At 47.2% G+C, this 15,780-nt stretch overlaps 2 pseudogenes; both read left to right on the top strand.

The window, feature by feature from the left end:
* Positions 1-620: 620 nt before the first annotated feature.
* LOC141109846 (uncharacterized) lies at positions 621-1,894 on the top strand (annotated as a pseudogene).
* Positions 1,895-6,263: 4,369 nt separating this feature from the next.
* On the top strand, positions 6,264-9,798 carry LOC141109845 (uncharacterized; annotated as a pseudogene).
* The last annotated feature ends 5,982 nt before the right edge of the window (positions 9,799-15,780 follow it).

Genomic DNA, 15,780 nt, shown 5'->3' with positions numbered 1-15,780 from the left:
CCCGGTACTAAGAATGTAAGGGCTGACGCCTTGTCACAACAATTTTCCTCCATTTCCAAGTTGGAGTCGGTTTCGGTTCCTGTAATTCCTCCTGATCGTATTCTGGCTACGGTTCGCACCAGTCTTACTTCTCCTTTTGGGTGACAAAATTCTTGCTGCTCCGGTCCACGCTCCTCCTGAGAAACCTTGTGACCGTTGCTTTGTCCCAGAGAGTCTCCGTACTGCTGTGCTCCAGACTTATCGTTCTCCCAAGGCAGCTGGCCACCCTGGGAAGAATCAACTTGTTTGGGCCATTTCCCAACAATTCTGGTGGCCTAGTCTACGGGCTGATGTAACTGCCTTCATAGCTGCCTGTTCCGTGTGTGCTCAGAGTAAGACTCCACAACACCTTCCAGTGGGCCTCCTACAACCCATACCCTGGTCAGACCTATTACTGTGGGCAGAGTTTGCTCACAACAGTGCCTTGAATTCGGCTTCCCGATTGTCCCCGTTTATGGCGAATTATGGCATCCAACCTTCCATGTTTCCTGACTCGTTTGTTCCGCAGAGTATTCCTGCGTTAGAGGAGCATCTCTGTGGTCTTCGTTCCACTTGGGCACAAGTTCAGGAGGCTTTGCAACATGCTAATGATAGGTACAGACTCCATGCTGACCGCAGACGCCTGCCTGCACCTTCCTACCAGGTTGGGGACAGAGTCTGGCTGCCGTCTCGCAACCTCCGACTTCGTGTTCTTACTTTGAAGTTCACACCTCGTTTTATCGGGCCTTTCCATATCCTGTATAGTATTAACCCAGCAGCTTACGCCTTGGACCTTCCTCCTAGTATGCGCATCTCAAGCGTGTTTCATGTCTCCTTATTGAAACCTTTGGTATGCAATCGTTTTACCACCTCGGTGCCACGTCCTCACCCTATACATGTTGAGAACCATGAGGAGTATGAAGTACAATCCATTGTTGACTCCCGTAGGTGCCGTGGGCGCATACAGTACCTGGTGCATTGGAAGGGGTACGGTCCGGAGGAACGCTCTTGGGTCTCATCCTCAGACGTACATGCCCCTGTCCTCCTCCGTGATTTCCATAGACGTTTTCCACTTAAGCACCGTGGTCCTCTGAGGGGGAGAGGTCATTGAGGAGGGGGTACTGTCAGGGCTGGGTTCAGCCCTTCCTTCTCTGAGCTGGCCGCTCAGATGTCGGCTAATTGCCAGCTCCCATTTCTCTCCACAGTTACCCAGCTGTTGTTGATTCTGCTTGTCAGTCCTGCCTACTTAAAGTCGTCCAGCTCACTTGATCTCTGCCTTCGCCTTTGTCAACATCACAGAGACTTTCTCGTGCATTCCTGTTGAAGACTTGCTCAGCTAACGTTCCTTCTGGCTCCTGATCCTGCTTGCTGTACTACTACCTTTATCCCTGGCTCTCTGACATTTGCTTGGCTGACTACCCAATCCGGTTACTGAACTCTGGCTCGTTTTGACTACGCTTACTCTGTTTTTATTATTATTATTATTAAACAAGTGTGATTTAACTATACTTCTGTCTCGGTCTGATTCCTGGTTCCTGATATTTCTATGGGGAAACTCACTTTGTGTAATGTTCTTATCCCTCCACTGGAGGCTCCGATATCTCTCCTGTAATGTTCTTATCCTGTAATGTCCTTATCCCTCCACTGGAGGCTCCGACATTTCTCCTGCAGTGTTCTTATCTTTCCACTGGGAGCTCTGATATCTCCAAAAACTCAGTCGCAGATTGATGACGTCACAACGACATCATCCGGCTCCACCTCTTGTCCCTATTTAAACAGCCAACGCCATTTGCTTGACGTTCGTGCTAAGAACCTGATGCCATGCAAAGATCTCCATCAGAAGACTGCCGTCTTCACTCTCTATTGGGCAAGTTAGAGCCCTGACTATCATCTCTCTTTTGGGCCGGTCAGAGCCCCGACTATCATCTCTCTTTTGGGCCGGACAGAGCCCCGTCTACCACCTCAAACTTGAGCCGGACAGAGCCCCTCCAACTTCCAGTTGTTGGGCCGGACAGAGCCCCTTCCTCACTAGTAGTCAGGGGCTCTCCTCTGCCCTACCCACAGTCAGCTTACTTTGCCAGCAGAAAACCTTACCTGTTCCTTTCCACATAGGAGACCAGTACATCTCTCAAGAAGCCACTGGGTGACCCCATCACCAGAAATCCACTCACTGCAAGTATCTTTACGTTTCCTATAAACTTTATTCCTGTGTACTGCTACCACGCTTAAGTTACCTCTGAAGCTCCCTGTTATGGCTGTGTATTACCACTCTAAATAAAACCATTTGTATTTCCAAACTTATCTTACCCAAGCTATTTGCTGAGCAGTATAGTGAGTATTTTGCAGACCTCACTTTTTGTCACAAAGTTTTGAAAATTGAAAAAAGAAAAAAAAAAGTTTTTTCTTGTCTTTCTTCATTTTCAAAAACAAATGAGAGCTGCAAAATACTCACCATGCCTCTCAGCAAATAGCTTGGGGTGTCTACTTTAAAAAATGGGGTCATTTGGGGGGCGGGAGTTGTGCCACCCGGGCATTCCATGGCCTCCGAAACTGTGATAGGCAGCGAAGAGTGAAATCAAAAATTTACACCCTTAGAAATCCTGAAGGCGGTGATTGGTTTTCGGGGCCCCGTACACGGTTGGCTCCCAAAAAGTCCCACACATGTGGTATCCCCATACTCAGGAGAAGCAGCTAAATGTATTTTGGGGTGCAATTCCACATATGTCCATGGCCTGTGTGACCAATATATCATTTAGTGACAACTTTGTGCAAAAGAAAAAAAAATGTGTCACTTTCCCGCAACTTGTGTCAAAATATAAAATATTCCATGGACTCAACATGCCTCTCAGCAAATAGCTTGGGGTGTCTACTTTCCAAAATGGGGTCATTTGGGGGGTTTTGTGCCATCTGGGCATTTTATGGCCTTCAAAACTGTGATAGGTAGTGAGGAGTGAAATCAAAATTTTACGCCCTTAGAAAGCCTGAAGACGGTGCTTGGTTTTCGGGGCCCCGTACGCGGCTAGGCTCCCAAAAAGTCCCACACATGTGGTATCCCCGTACTCAGGAGAAGCAGCTGAATGTATTTTGGTGTGCAATTCCACATATGCCCATGGCCTGTGTGAGCAATATATCATTTAGTGACAACTTTTTGTAATTTTTTTTTTTTGTCATTATTCAATCACTTGGGACAAAAAAAATAATATTCAATGGGCTCAACATGCCTCTCAGCAATTTCCTTGGGTGTCTACTTTCCAAAATGGGGTCATTTGGGGGGGTTTTGTAGTGCCCTGCCATTTTAGCATCTCAAGAAATGACATAGGCAGTAATAAGCTAAAAGCTGTGTAAATTCCAGAAAATGTACCCTAGCTTGTAGACGCTATAACTTTTGCGCAAACCAATAAATATACGCTTATTGACATTTTTTTTACCAAAGACATGTGGCCAAATACATTTTGGCCTAAATGTATGACTAAAATTGAGTTTATTGGATTTTTTTTATAACAAGAAGTAGAAAATATCATTTTTTTTTCCAAATTTTCGGTCTTTTTCCGTTTATAGCGCAAAGAATAAAAACGGCAGAGGTGATCAAATACCATCAAAAGAAATACCATCAAAGGACGCAAATTTTGTTTGGGTACAGCATTGCATGACCGCGCAATTAGCAGTTAAAGCGACGCAGTGCCAAATTGTAAAAAGTGCTCTGGTCAGGAAGGGGGTAAATCCTTCCGGGGCTGAGGTGGTTAAACAAGTGTGATTTAACTATACTTCTGTCTCGGTCTGATTCATGGTTCCTGATAGTAGGAGAAGGCCATAAATTCAGAAGTTATAGTCAATCCACTTGTTGGTAATATTTTTTCCAGATTGGATGAGCAAGATCACCACATGGATCAGTTGCAGGCCAACCCTGCTGCTGCACCAGTCTCTGTGCAGGCACCCGCCTTGAGTATTACCCCTATAAGAGGTATGTCTGGTTCCGCTCAGCTTCCCCAGCGATTTGGGGGCGATCCAGTTCAATGCAGAGGGTTTCTCAAACAGGTTGAGACTTACTTTGCTGCCCCAGGTGTTTCTCACGGACAGAAGCAAAGTAGGTTTCGTGATATCTTTGCTTTCTGAGAGAGCCTTGGCCTGCGCAAACCCTCTATGGGAGACACAAAAACCTGTTGTCTTGAGTTACCCTGACTTTGTGGCCTCCTTTAAAAGGGTATCTGACGTTCCCATATGCTCAGCTTCTGCTGCCAAGTGCCTTACGTTCATCAAACAGAGTACAAGAACTGTTGCCGACTACGCCATTGAATTCTGTACTCTGGCAGCAGAGATTGCTTGGAATAATGAGGCCCTCATGGCTGCTTTTTCTCATGGTCTCTCAGATTCCATCAAGGATGAGATAGCAGCCCGAGATATACCCACTGAGCTGGAGAGGTTGATTACGTTTGCCATTCTCATTGACTCGTTTGCCTCCAAGCTTTGCAGTCCCACCCGTGCTTCCCTCACCTCCCATGCCTCCTGGTACCGAGTCGGTCAGTGAAGATGAACCTATGCACTTGGGCTTCATGCGTCTCTCTGCGGATGAGAGAGCCTTTAGGAGGAGGGAGAGATTGTGCCTTTATTGTGGCCAGGCAGGTCACTTTTTGAAGTCTTGTCCTACCCGTCCAGGGAACGCCTGAACCTTGAGGTCCTGTCATGGACAGACCTTAGGTGGCATTGGCAGAAGGTAGCCAAGGTCCTGTGCACCTCTTCACTCTCCTCCCTGCCGGAGGAGTACCGCGATTTTAGCGATGTCTTTGACAAAGGACAAGCCGGTAGTTTGCCTTCACACTGGCCTTATGATTGTACAATTGATCTTCAACCTGGTGCCATACCCCCTCGTGGCCGGGTTTACCCTTTGTCGGTCTTGGAGGATAAGGCCATGGAGGAGTATGTTGCAGATGCACTTTCTCAAGGTTTTATCCGGAAATCCTTTGTGAAGAAGAAGACCTTTGTGAACTGAGACCTTGTATTGATTATAGGGGTCTCAATCGTTTCACGATTAAGAATGCCTACCTGATTCCGTTGATTACAGAGTTATTTGACCATCTCAAGGGAGCAACGGTTTTCTTGAAGCTTGATTTGAGAGGGGCATACAATCTTGTGCGGATTACAGAGGGCGACGAGTGGAAAACTGCATTTAATACCAGAACAGGCCATTATGAGTACCTCGTAATGCCTTTTGGCCTTTGTAACGCCCCGGCAGATTTGCAGGAATTTATTAACGATGCCCTCCGAGATTTGTTGCAGTTATGTGTGGTGGTTTATCTCGATGATATCCTCATATTTTCCAAGTCCCTGGAGAGCCACCACACAGATGTCTGTCGAGTGCTTCAAAAACTAAGAGAAAACAATCTCTATTGTAAACTGGAAAAGTGCGAGTTCCATTGTGAACTGGTTAAATTCCTGGGCTATGTCATTTCCACTGCTGGTTTTTTTTGGACCCAGAGAAACTTTCGGCAGTCCTACAGTGGCCCCGACCCATGGGTTTACGTCCTCTTCAGCGTTTCCTGGACTTTGCCAACTATTATCGAAAGTACGTCCAGAAAGGACGGTAACCCACAGAGTTGGTCTCCGGAGTCCATTAAGGCCTTTGAGAGTCTTAAGGCTGCCTTTATTTCTGCTCCTGTGTTGGCACATCCTGATCCTACGTTGCCTTTTATCCTAGAAGTTGATGCTTCTGAGACTGGAGTTGACGCCCTTCTGTATCAACGTCCTAACTTTGAGACATCTCCTTGAAGGTACCACTGTGCCGGTTCTCATTTTTACTGACCATAGAGACTCTCACATTCATGTCTGAGGCTAAGCGCCTCTCTCCCAGAAGGGCACAATTGGCTCTTTTCGTTCTCCCAAGGCAGCTGGCCACCCTGGGAAGAATCAACTTGTTTGGGCCATTTCCCAACAATTCTGGTGGCCTAGTCTACGGGCTGATGTAACTGCCTTCATAGCTGCCTGTTCCGTGTGTGCTCAGAGTAAGACTCCACAACACCTTCCAGTGGGCCTCCTACAACCCATACCCTGGTCAGACCTATTACTGTGGGCAGAGTTTGCTCACAACAGTGCCTTGAATTCGGCTTCCCGATTGTCCCCGTTTATGGCGAATTATGGCATCCAACCTTCCATGTTTCCTGACTCGTTTGTTCCGCAGAGTATTCCTGCGTTAGAGGAGCATCTCTGTGGTCTTCGTTCCACTTGGGCACAAGTTCAGGAGGCTTTGCAACATGCTAATGATAGGTACAGACTCCATGCTGACCGCAGACGCCTGCCTGCACCTTCCTACCAGGTTGGGGACAGAGTCTGGCTGCCGTCTCGCAACCTCCGACTTCGTGTTCTTACTTTGAAGTTCACACCTCGTTTTATCGGGCCTTTCCATATCCTGTATAGTATTAACCCAGCAGCTTACGCCTTGGACCTTCCTCCTAGTATGCGCATCTCAAACGTGTTTCATGTCTCCTTATTGAAACCTTTGGTATGCAATCGCTTTACCACCTCGGTGCCACGTCCTCACCCTATACATGTTGAGAACCATGAGGAGTATGAAGTACAATCCATTGTTGACTCCCGTAGGTGCCGTGGGCGCATACAGTACCTGGTGCATTGGAAGGGGTACGGTCCGGAGGAACGCTCTTGGGTCTCATCCTCAGACGTACATGCCCCTGTCCTCCTCCGTGATTTCCATAGACGTTTTCCACTTAAGCACCGTGGTCCTCTGAGGGGGAGAGGTCATTGAGGAGGGGGTACTGTCAGGGCTGTGTTCAGCCCTTCCTTCTCTGAGCTGGCCGCTCAGATGTCGGCTAATTGCCAGCTCCCATTTCTCTCCACAGTTACCCAGCTGTTGTTGATTCTGCTTGTCAGTCCTGCCTACTTAAAGTCGTCCAGCTCACTTGATCTCTGCCTTCGCCTTTGTCAACATCACAGAGACTTTCTCCTGCATTCCTGTTGAAGACTTGCTCAGCTAACGTTCCTTCTGGCTCCTGATCCTGCTTGCTGTACTACTACCTTTATCCCTGGCTCTCTGACATTTGCTTGGCTGACTACCCAATCCGGTTACTGAACTCTGGCTCGTTTTGACTACGCTTACTCTGTTTTTATTATTATTATTATTATTATTATTATTAAACAAGTGTGATTTAACTATACTTCTGTCTCGGTCTGATTCCTGGTTCCTGATATTTCTATGGGGAAACTCACTTTGTGTAATGTTCTTATCCCTCCACTGGAGGCTCCGATATCTCTCCTGTAATGTTCTTATCCTGTAATGTCCTTATCCCTCCACTGGAGGCTCCGACATTTCTCCTGCAGTGTTCTTATCTTTCCACTGGGAGCTCTGATATCTCCAAAAACTCAGTCGCAGATTGATGACGTCACAACGACATCACCCGGCTCCACCTCTTGTCCCTATTTAAACAGCCAACGCCATTTACTTGACGTTCGTGCTAAGAACCTGATGCCATGCAAAGATCTCCATCAGAAGACTGCTGTCTTCACTCTCTATTGGGCAAGTTAGAGCCCTGACTATCATCTCTCTTTTGGGCCGGTCAGAGCCCCGACTATCATCTCTCTTTTGGGCCGGACAGAGCCCCGTCTACCACCTCAAACTTGAGCCGGACAGAGCCCCTCCAACTTCCAGTTGTTGGGCCGGACAGAGCCCCTTCCTCACTAGTAGTCAGGGGCTCTCCTCTGCCCTACCCACAGTCAGCTTACTTTGCCAGCAGAAAACCTTACCTGTTCCTTTCCACATAGGAGACCAGTACATCTCTCAAGAAGCCACTGGGTGACCCCATCACCAGAAATCCTCTCACTGCAAGTATCTTTACGTTTCCTATAAACTTTATTCCTGTGTACTGCTACCACGCTTAAGTTACCTCTGAAGCTCCCTGTTATGGCTGTGTATTACCACTCTAAATAAAACCATTTGTATTTCCAAACTTATCTGAGTCTTCCTACCTGATAGCTGTCAAATTTAAAGTTAACTGTTATGAAAATAGTATTCATAGACTCCCGAAGCTGTGATCCACACAACCCAACATAGTTCACTGCCTGAAGCGTTACACTTTGATATGCGAGTGCTTTGGATTACAAGCATTCTCCTGGAACGGATTATGTTCGTAATCCAAGGTTCCACTGTACCCGGAAATAAACGAGTGGCATATTAATTTTGGTCCAAGTGTGACTTAATATACGTTGCTCCTGTTAATTAGTAACAGAGATAAAGGAAAATAAGAGGGTTTTTTTGGCCCCAGGTGCACGGGGAAGCCCCTGCAGTTCCCCTCCCCCCAGAAGAGGGAATTGCATGTCTTTTGAGCAGGTGATCAGTGCAGTGGGTGGGGGAAATTGAATTGATCTTTTTTTTTAAATAATCTTTATTTTATTTTACATTTTAAGTCATACAAAACCTTGTACAGGCAAAAGGGTAGGGGGAAAGGGAAGGCAAAATGCACTTCAAGAACAAATACTGATATCAGTAGCACCATAATACATTACACTATGAGTATAACTATTACTAGTACAAGCCCATCCCTGTCCTAGATTTTCGATCTAAGTGGACATTCCCCTGACACTTTGGGGGAAGGAGAGAGGGCTCGCACAATAAAAATAAAGTAAAGAAGGAACATATAAGACAAGAAAAAAAATATACAAAAGAAAATTATATACAAGTAACGCTAAGGCCTTTATAAATTGGCAAACACACCTGGTTCATTGGCTGATGGGATATAGATATATCCTATCAGCCAATGAACCAGGTGTGTACCTACGCACCTGGTTCATTGTAGATACACTAGGAACATCAATGCTAATTCTGTATCTGGTTCTGAACCTGATTCAGGGTTTGGTTCACCTGGACAAGTTGCTAAAACGCAGGATTCACCAAAGTTAACAAAGCAACATCACTGTCACCTTCCCAAACCAGTCCAACTCACTCGGAACCCGCTGGCTTTTCCAATGAATCGATATAAGGTGCTTTGCGGCATTGAGGAGGTAAGGGAGAGCACTGCGTTTATAGTGAGAGAGGGGGATGGGAGGGATGTGAAGCAGAAAGTGCTTCGGCGAAAAAGGTACATCTATACCTAGACTATCCGATATGCGTCTGCGGACAGCAGACCAAAAGGGTGAAACCAACGAACAGTCTGCCCCGAGCTGCATCACTAATCTTGTCTCCAAATATCATCCAAATCGACCTCTCCGCTCCTCTCAAGACCTCCTGCTTTCAAGCTCTCTCATCTCCTCCTCCCATGCTCGTCTCCAGGATTTCTCCAGAGCCTCTCCCATCCTTTGGAACTCGCTACCTCCATCTATCCGGCTATCCCCTACTCTTGCTACCTTCAGGCGATCCCTGAAAACTCATCTCTTCAGGAAAGCCTATCACGTCTCCAACTAATCTCCTACCACTTCCATCAGCTCATTCCCCACAGTTACAACCTTTTGTACCACCTGCCCCACCCTATTAGATTGTAAGCTCTTCTGAGCAGGGCCCTCTTAATCCTCTTGTATTTTATTGTATTATAACTGTATTGTCTCCCTTTTATATTATAAAGTGCTGCGTAAACTGTTGGCGCTATATAAATCCTGAATAATAATAATAATAATAATAATAACAGTCCCACCAAACATGGAGGAGTGTTCCCCTCTGCCCGCATCCCCTGCAACACAACTCAGAGACTGATGAGTAAATTCTAGCAAGGGAAGTGGGCACTCTGTACCACTGGGACAGCATGTTATAGTTCTTTTCTTGTGTTTTAGAGTCTACTGAGCTAGAGTGTGTGAGATGGTACAAGTGGAGCAATTGCTCCTTGGCGAACTCACACCTGAGATCCCACTCCCATTCCCTAATGAAGAATGGTTTAGGGTTAGGGGGAGCCGAATCAAGTAATTTATAAAGAGTTGAGATCATATGCTGTAGAGGTTCTTCGGCTACCCACATGCGTTCAAACTCTGTAAGGGTAGGCAATTGTAATTGGAGATATGTGGCGCTGTTGGGAGACAAAATCAGTGAGTTGACGATATCGCCAAAAGTCAAGAGGGAAGCTACCGTACCACTCCCTGAGGGTGGTCAGTGAAATTAGGCTGGAAAAAGGGAGTGTCCCCCATATGGGGTTTTCCAGGCAGCGGATATGGTAGATATGGTAGAAAAATACTGCATGGGATTTAAAATAGGTTTTTATTAATGGCATCAATAACAATGAAAGTTAAAATATGAGCTGTGCTACAGGAGATATAAAAACAAAACAAATGAAGCTAAACACAATAGTACAAAACATTAAAACACAAAAATGTTGATAGTACACGAATTCTGACACGTTTCAACCCCACTGGGTCTTCTTCAGAGGATTTGTTCGCTGTGAAAAAGTGTTTTCATATATTGGAATTCATATATATAAATATAGAAATAATAGCAAACATCATATTGTATAGTTACCAGTCACACTGTGTTGTAAAGTATCTCCTGATCCTAAGGTTCTCTAAGACCTCTTAAATTGATCCCACAAGAGTCCCCGGTTGACCGGCACATCAGAAGGGGAGTCCAACATGCTCATGCGTGGCTTACGAGGAGTCACACTAGTGGAAAAATTCCCAATCGTCAGAACAGGGCGCGGAGGTGGAGAGAGAGCACCTGCGATTGAAGTGTCGAGGAACAATGCTATAAGTGCATTTTAACTAGCACAAATAGAACATTTCATACATTTAATACAAAAGCATTAGATGAAATAAATGGACAGCTTGATTTTACTGAGGGGCAAACTTCACGTTGTAAAGATCCAATAGACAGGTTGTCACGATGTGACAAAAGAGGAGGTTTAAAGGATCTTGTAAATGCCCCTTGAAATATTTACAATGCTTTGTGCTTTAGTGAAACCTAGTCTGGAAGACTTCTTTAACCACTTACCAACCGGCCCATAGCCGAATGACGGCTGCAGGGCGGTTGGATAACTCTGGGAGGACGTACTATGACGGGCGCGCACACGGGAACATCCGTGTTCGCCGGGTCCACGGGACCCGGCGCAACACGGATCGCGGTAAAGGGCCAATGACAGCGGCCCTTTACCATGTGATCGCTCCGTCCAATGACGGAGCGATCACAAATGTCAACAAAGGCTGTGCTGCAGGGTCAGCACAAGTTCATCGCTCTCCTCTCCTCACACCGATGCAGCTTGAGAGGAGAGGAGAGCTTCACAGTGCCGAACAGTGAGTTTTTTTTTATTACCAGTGCCCAGCAGTGCCACAGCAGTGCCCCAACAGTGCCGCAACAGTGCCCCAACAGTGCCACAACAGTGTCATCTGTGCCACATCTGTGCCACCTGTGCCACATCTGTACCCTCTGTGCCACCTCTGTGCCACCTCTGTGCCACCTCTGTGCCACCAGAGCCACACCAGTGCACACCAGTGCCCCACCAGTGCCACACCAGTGCCACACCAGTGCCACCTGTGCCCATCAGTGCCACCTGTGCCCATCATTGCCACCTGTGCTCATCTGCGCCACTGCAGTACCACATCAGTGTCACCAGTGCCCACCAGTGCCGCCTGTGCCCACCAGTGCCGCCTGTGCCCACCAGTGCCGCCTGAGCCCACCAGTGCCACCTCTGTGCCACTACAGTGCACACCAGTGCAACCAGAGCCACACCAGTGCCACTACAGTGCACACCAGTGCCACCTGTGCCCAACCAGTGCCACCTGTGCCCAACCAGTGCCACCTGTGCCCATCAGTGCCGCCAGTGCCCATTAGTGCCGCCTGTGCCACATCAGTGCCGCCAGTGCCACATCAGTGCCGCCTGTGCCCACCAGTGCCGCCTGTGCCCACCAGTGCCACCTGTGCCCACCAGTGCCACCAGAGCCACCTCTGTGCCCACCAGAGCCACCTCTGTGCCCACCAGAGCAACACCAGTGCAGCCAGAGCCACACCAGTGCAGCCAGAGCCACACCAGTGCCACCTGTGCCCATCAGAGCCACCTGTGCCCATCAGAGCCACCTGTGCCCATCAGAGCCACCTCTGTGCCCACCAGAGCCACCTCTGTGCCCACCAGAGCCACACCAGTGCAGCCAGAGCCACACCAGTGCAGCCAGAGCCACACCAGTGCCACCTGTGCCCATCAGTGCTCATCTGCGCCACATCAACCTCACCAGCTACCAGTATGGCAAAACAATTATTTACGGCCTAGGAGGCCTACCAGCGTCTTAGCATGACCGATGAGAGCAGCGGGGAGCTCTCTGAGTCTCTGTCCGATTAGGATTCGGCCTATGAACCCGTGACAAGCAGCGGGTCCGATACAGAATCAGAAGAGGAACGTGTGCCCGTGAAAAGAAGGCGTTCTGGCGTGGAGCAGCAGCCTACTACCACCTCGAGAGCAGTGCCGTCCACCTCCAGGGCAGTGCCGTCCACCTCCAGGGCAGCGCCGTCCACCTCCAGCGCAGTGCCGTCCACCTCCAGCGCAGTGCCGTCCACCTCCAGTGAAGAGCCACTGCAACAAAGGCCAGGCACCAGTAGGGTGTCATCTCAGCCCCAAAGGGATAGAGGCCATGCCAGCCTACCCTATGCCCTTCAAAACCCCCTGTGGCTTCCCCCTAATTCCGGAGCAGCAAATATCCCCCCTTTTACCGCCCAGCCAGGTGTCCAGGTGAACACCGATAATTTTGCATGCTCGATTTTTTTAATTTGATTTTCACCGAAGACTTTCTATCATCCATTGTGGCCCAGTGCAACCTTTACGCACAGCAGTACATCGTAAGCAACCCTGGCTCTAGTTATGCCCGTCCCTTTGAGTGGAGAGAGCTTACCATAGCAGAATTTAAAATTTTCTTAGGCCTAACTTTTACAATGGGTCTCACAAAAAAAAACGAAATGTACTCATATTGGTCAACTAACCCCGTCCACCACATGCCACTCTTATCTTCAAAAATGCCAAGATCAAGATACCTTATGATTTTGCGCTTCCTTCACTATAATGACAACACCCAGTGCCCTCCCCGAAATGACCCAGCATTTGACAAATTATTCAAACTTCGGCCACTCCTAAATTATTTCTCAGAAAAATTTCCCCAGCTATATACCCCCGACCAGAATATTTCTGTTGATGAGTCCCTTGTAAAATTTACAGGCAGGCTTGGCATCAAACAGTTTATCCCAAGCAAAAGGGCCCGATATGGGGTTAAAATGTATAAACTTTGCGACTGAGCCACGGGGTACATTTACGCCTTCCGGGTGTACGAAGGCAAGGACACCCAACTGCATCCCCCTGAATGTCCAGAATATATTGGAACCAGCGGCAAAGTTGTCTGGGAGCTCGTTTATCCACTGCTTGGAAAGGGGTACCACCTTTATGTGGATAATTTTTATACTAGCTTGCCCCTCTTCCGCAATCTTCACCGGAGGGACACCCCAGCATGTGGTACTGTAAGAACCAATAGAAAAGGCTTCCCGCAAAAATTGGTAAATGAAAGGCTACGCCGAGGGGATACGGTGGCTTTGCGGAACCAGGAGCTATTGGCTGTCAAGTGGAGGGACAGACGAAACGTCCACATGCTGACGACAATCCACAATGACACCTACGTGGAAGTCCCAAGAAGAAACGGCCCAATCCAGAAACCTGCTTGTATTTATGATTACAATTTATTTATGGGGGGAGTGGACTTCAACGATCAGATGATTGAACCCTACCTTCCCACAAGAAAATCCCGTCACTGGTATAAAAAAGTGTCCATTTATTTTTTCAGTTTGGCCATGTACAACACTTACGTAATTTACCAAGAATCTACTGAGACCCCCGTATCCTATCTGCAATACCAGGAACAAGTAATCTCCTCCCTTTTGTACCCTGAAAGCCCACCAGAAAATATTCGCTCTGATTCCGTGAGCAGACTCCACGAACGCCACTTTCCTGACAAAATCCCCCCCCCGTGAAACAGGCCACAGACGTCAGAAAAAATGCCGGGTGTGCTCCAGAAGAGGAATTAGAAGAGACACCACGTATTATTGTCCCGATTGTCCTTCCCAACCAGGCCTCTGTATAAGTGAATGTTTCCGCCGTTACCATACTTCTCTACAATATTAGGGAAGTATGGTAAACGTAATTCTCATTTCCTGTAATTTTCCTCCACACCCCTTATGCCACTGCACTGAACCTGATTTACCTCAGCCTTCTCCGGAATCGACCCTGGCCTGTTATACGACCAAGCTTCTGCCTAACACTAAAACTGTACCTACCTCTGCCTTCTCCGGAACTGACCCTGGCCTGTTATACAACCAAGCTTCTGCCTAACGATAAACATACCTCTGCCTTCTCCGGAACTGACCCTGGCCTGTTATACGACCAAGCTTATGCCTAACGCTGATTTGTACCTACCTCTGCCTGCTCTGGAACTGACCCTGGACTGTTTGACCACGTTTTTTGCCTGCCTCTTGGACTGATCATTTACCCTGCTATGCTAGTGGGAACACAGGGGTCTCACATATGTGAGGGGCTCCAGAAATGTTTTTCTGGATGAAGAAATCTAACGTTTTAGTTTTCTCATTCCCAGATTTAGGGTCTGGAGACTCGGAGGCTTCAAAGAGATTTGGGTGGGAGAAGCCTCTACCCCTGTCCCCATTCTTTCCTGGTCTGCTACTTGAACCATGTTCCTGCTTACTACCAGGACCAATATTTTGGCACTGCTGGCAATGTCTCTACGTGCACTGACCCTGGACTGTACAAGGACATTATCCCTGCCTGTACTATGGACAATATTCCTGCCCGCTGCTTGGACAATTCCATTCACTGTGGAGGACCACGTCCCTGCCTGCTGCCTGGATCAGGGCTCTCCTCCTGTGGACAACTGCACTACTAAAACTACAGGTAATCTTTTGTTTACCCTTTGCTCAGCAGAATGTATTTTAGGGTGTAATTCTTGGTATGTTCATGCTATGTGTTAGAAATATGAAGGGCCTTCAAAAATGTGATAGATTGTAAGGAAATTAGATGTGTAATTTATGCTCCTAGAACACCTGAATGTGCTACTTCAATGTTGCGCCTCTGTATGTGGCCAGGTTGTGTAAAAGTCTCACACATTTGGTATCGCCATACTCGGAAGGAGTAGCAGAATATATTTTGGGGTGTCATTTTCGCTATGTACATGCTATGTGTCGGAAATATCTTAGAAATGGACAACTTTGTGTAAAAAAAATGCGTTTTCATTTTTTTTCCACATTTTCCACAAACTTCTGGAAAAAAATGAACCATTCAAAAGACTCATTATGCCTCATAGATTATACGTTGGGGTGTTTGCTTTCCAAAATGGGGTCACTTTGTGGGCGTTTCCATTGTCCTGGTGCTCTAGGGCCTTCAAAAGTGTAATAGGTGGTTGAGAGATTAGATGTGTAATTTATGCTCCTAGAACGCCTGAATGTGCTACTTCAATGTTGCGCCTCTGTATGTGGCCAGGTTGTATAAAAGTCTCACACATGTGGTATCGCCATACTCGGAAGGAGTAGCAGAATATATTTTGGGGTGTCATTTTTACTATGTACATGCTATGTGTCGGAAATATCTTAGAAATGGACAACTTTGTGTAAAAAAAATGCGTTTTCATTTTTTTTCCACATTTTCCACAAACTTCTGGAAAAAAATGAACCATTCAAAAGACTCATTATGCCTCATAGATTATACGTTGGGGTGTTTTCTTTCCAAAATGGGGTCACTTTGTGGGCGTTTCCATTGTCCTGGTGCTCCAGGGCCTTCAAAAGTGTAATAGGTGGTTGAGAGATTAGAT

This window comes from Aquarana catesbeiana, linkage group LG10 (assembly GCF_042186555.1).
Source record: "Aquarana catesbeiana isolate 2022-GZ linkage group LG10, ASM4218655v1, whole genome shotgun sequence".
Lineage (NCBI taxonomy): Eukaryota > Metazoa > Chordata > Amphibia > Anura > Ranidae > Aquarana > Aquarana catesbeiana.
The sequence above is the reverse complement of the archived record's forward strand: the minus strand, read 5'-3'. Positions and strand labels throughout refer to the sequence as shown.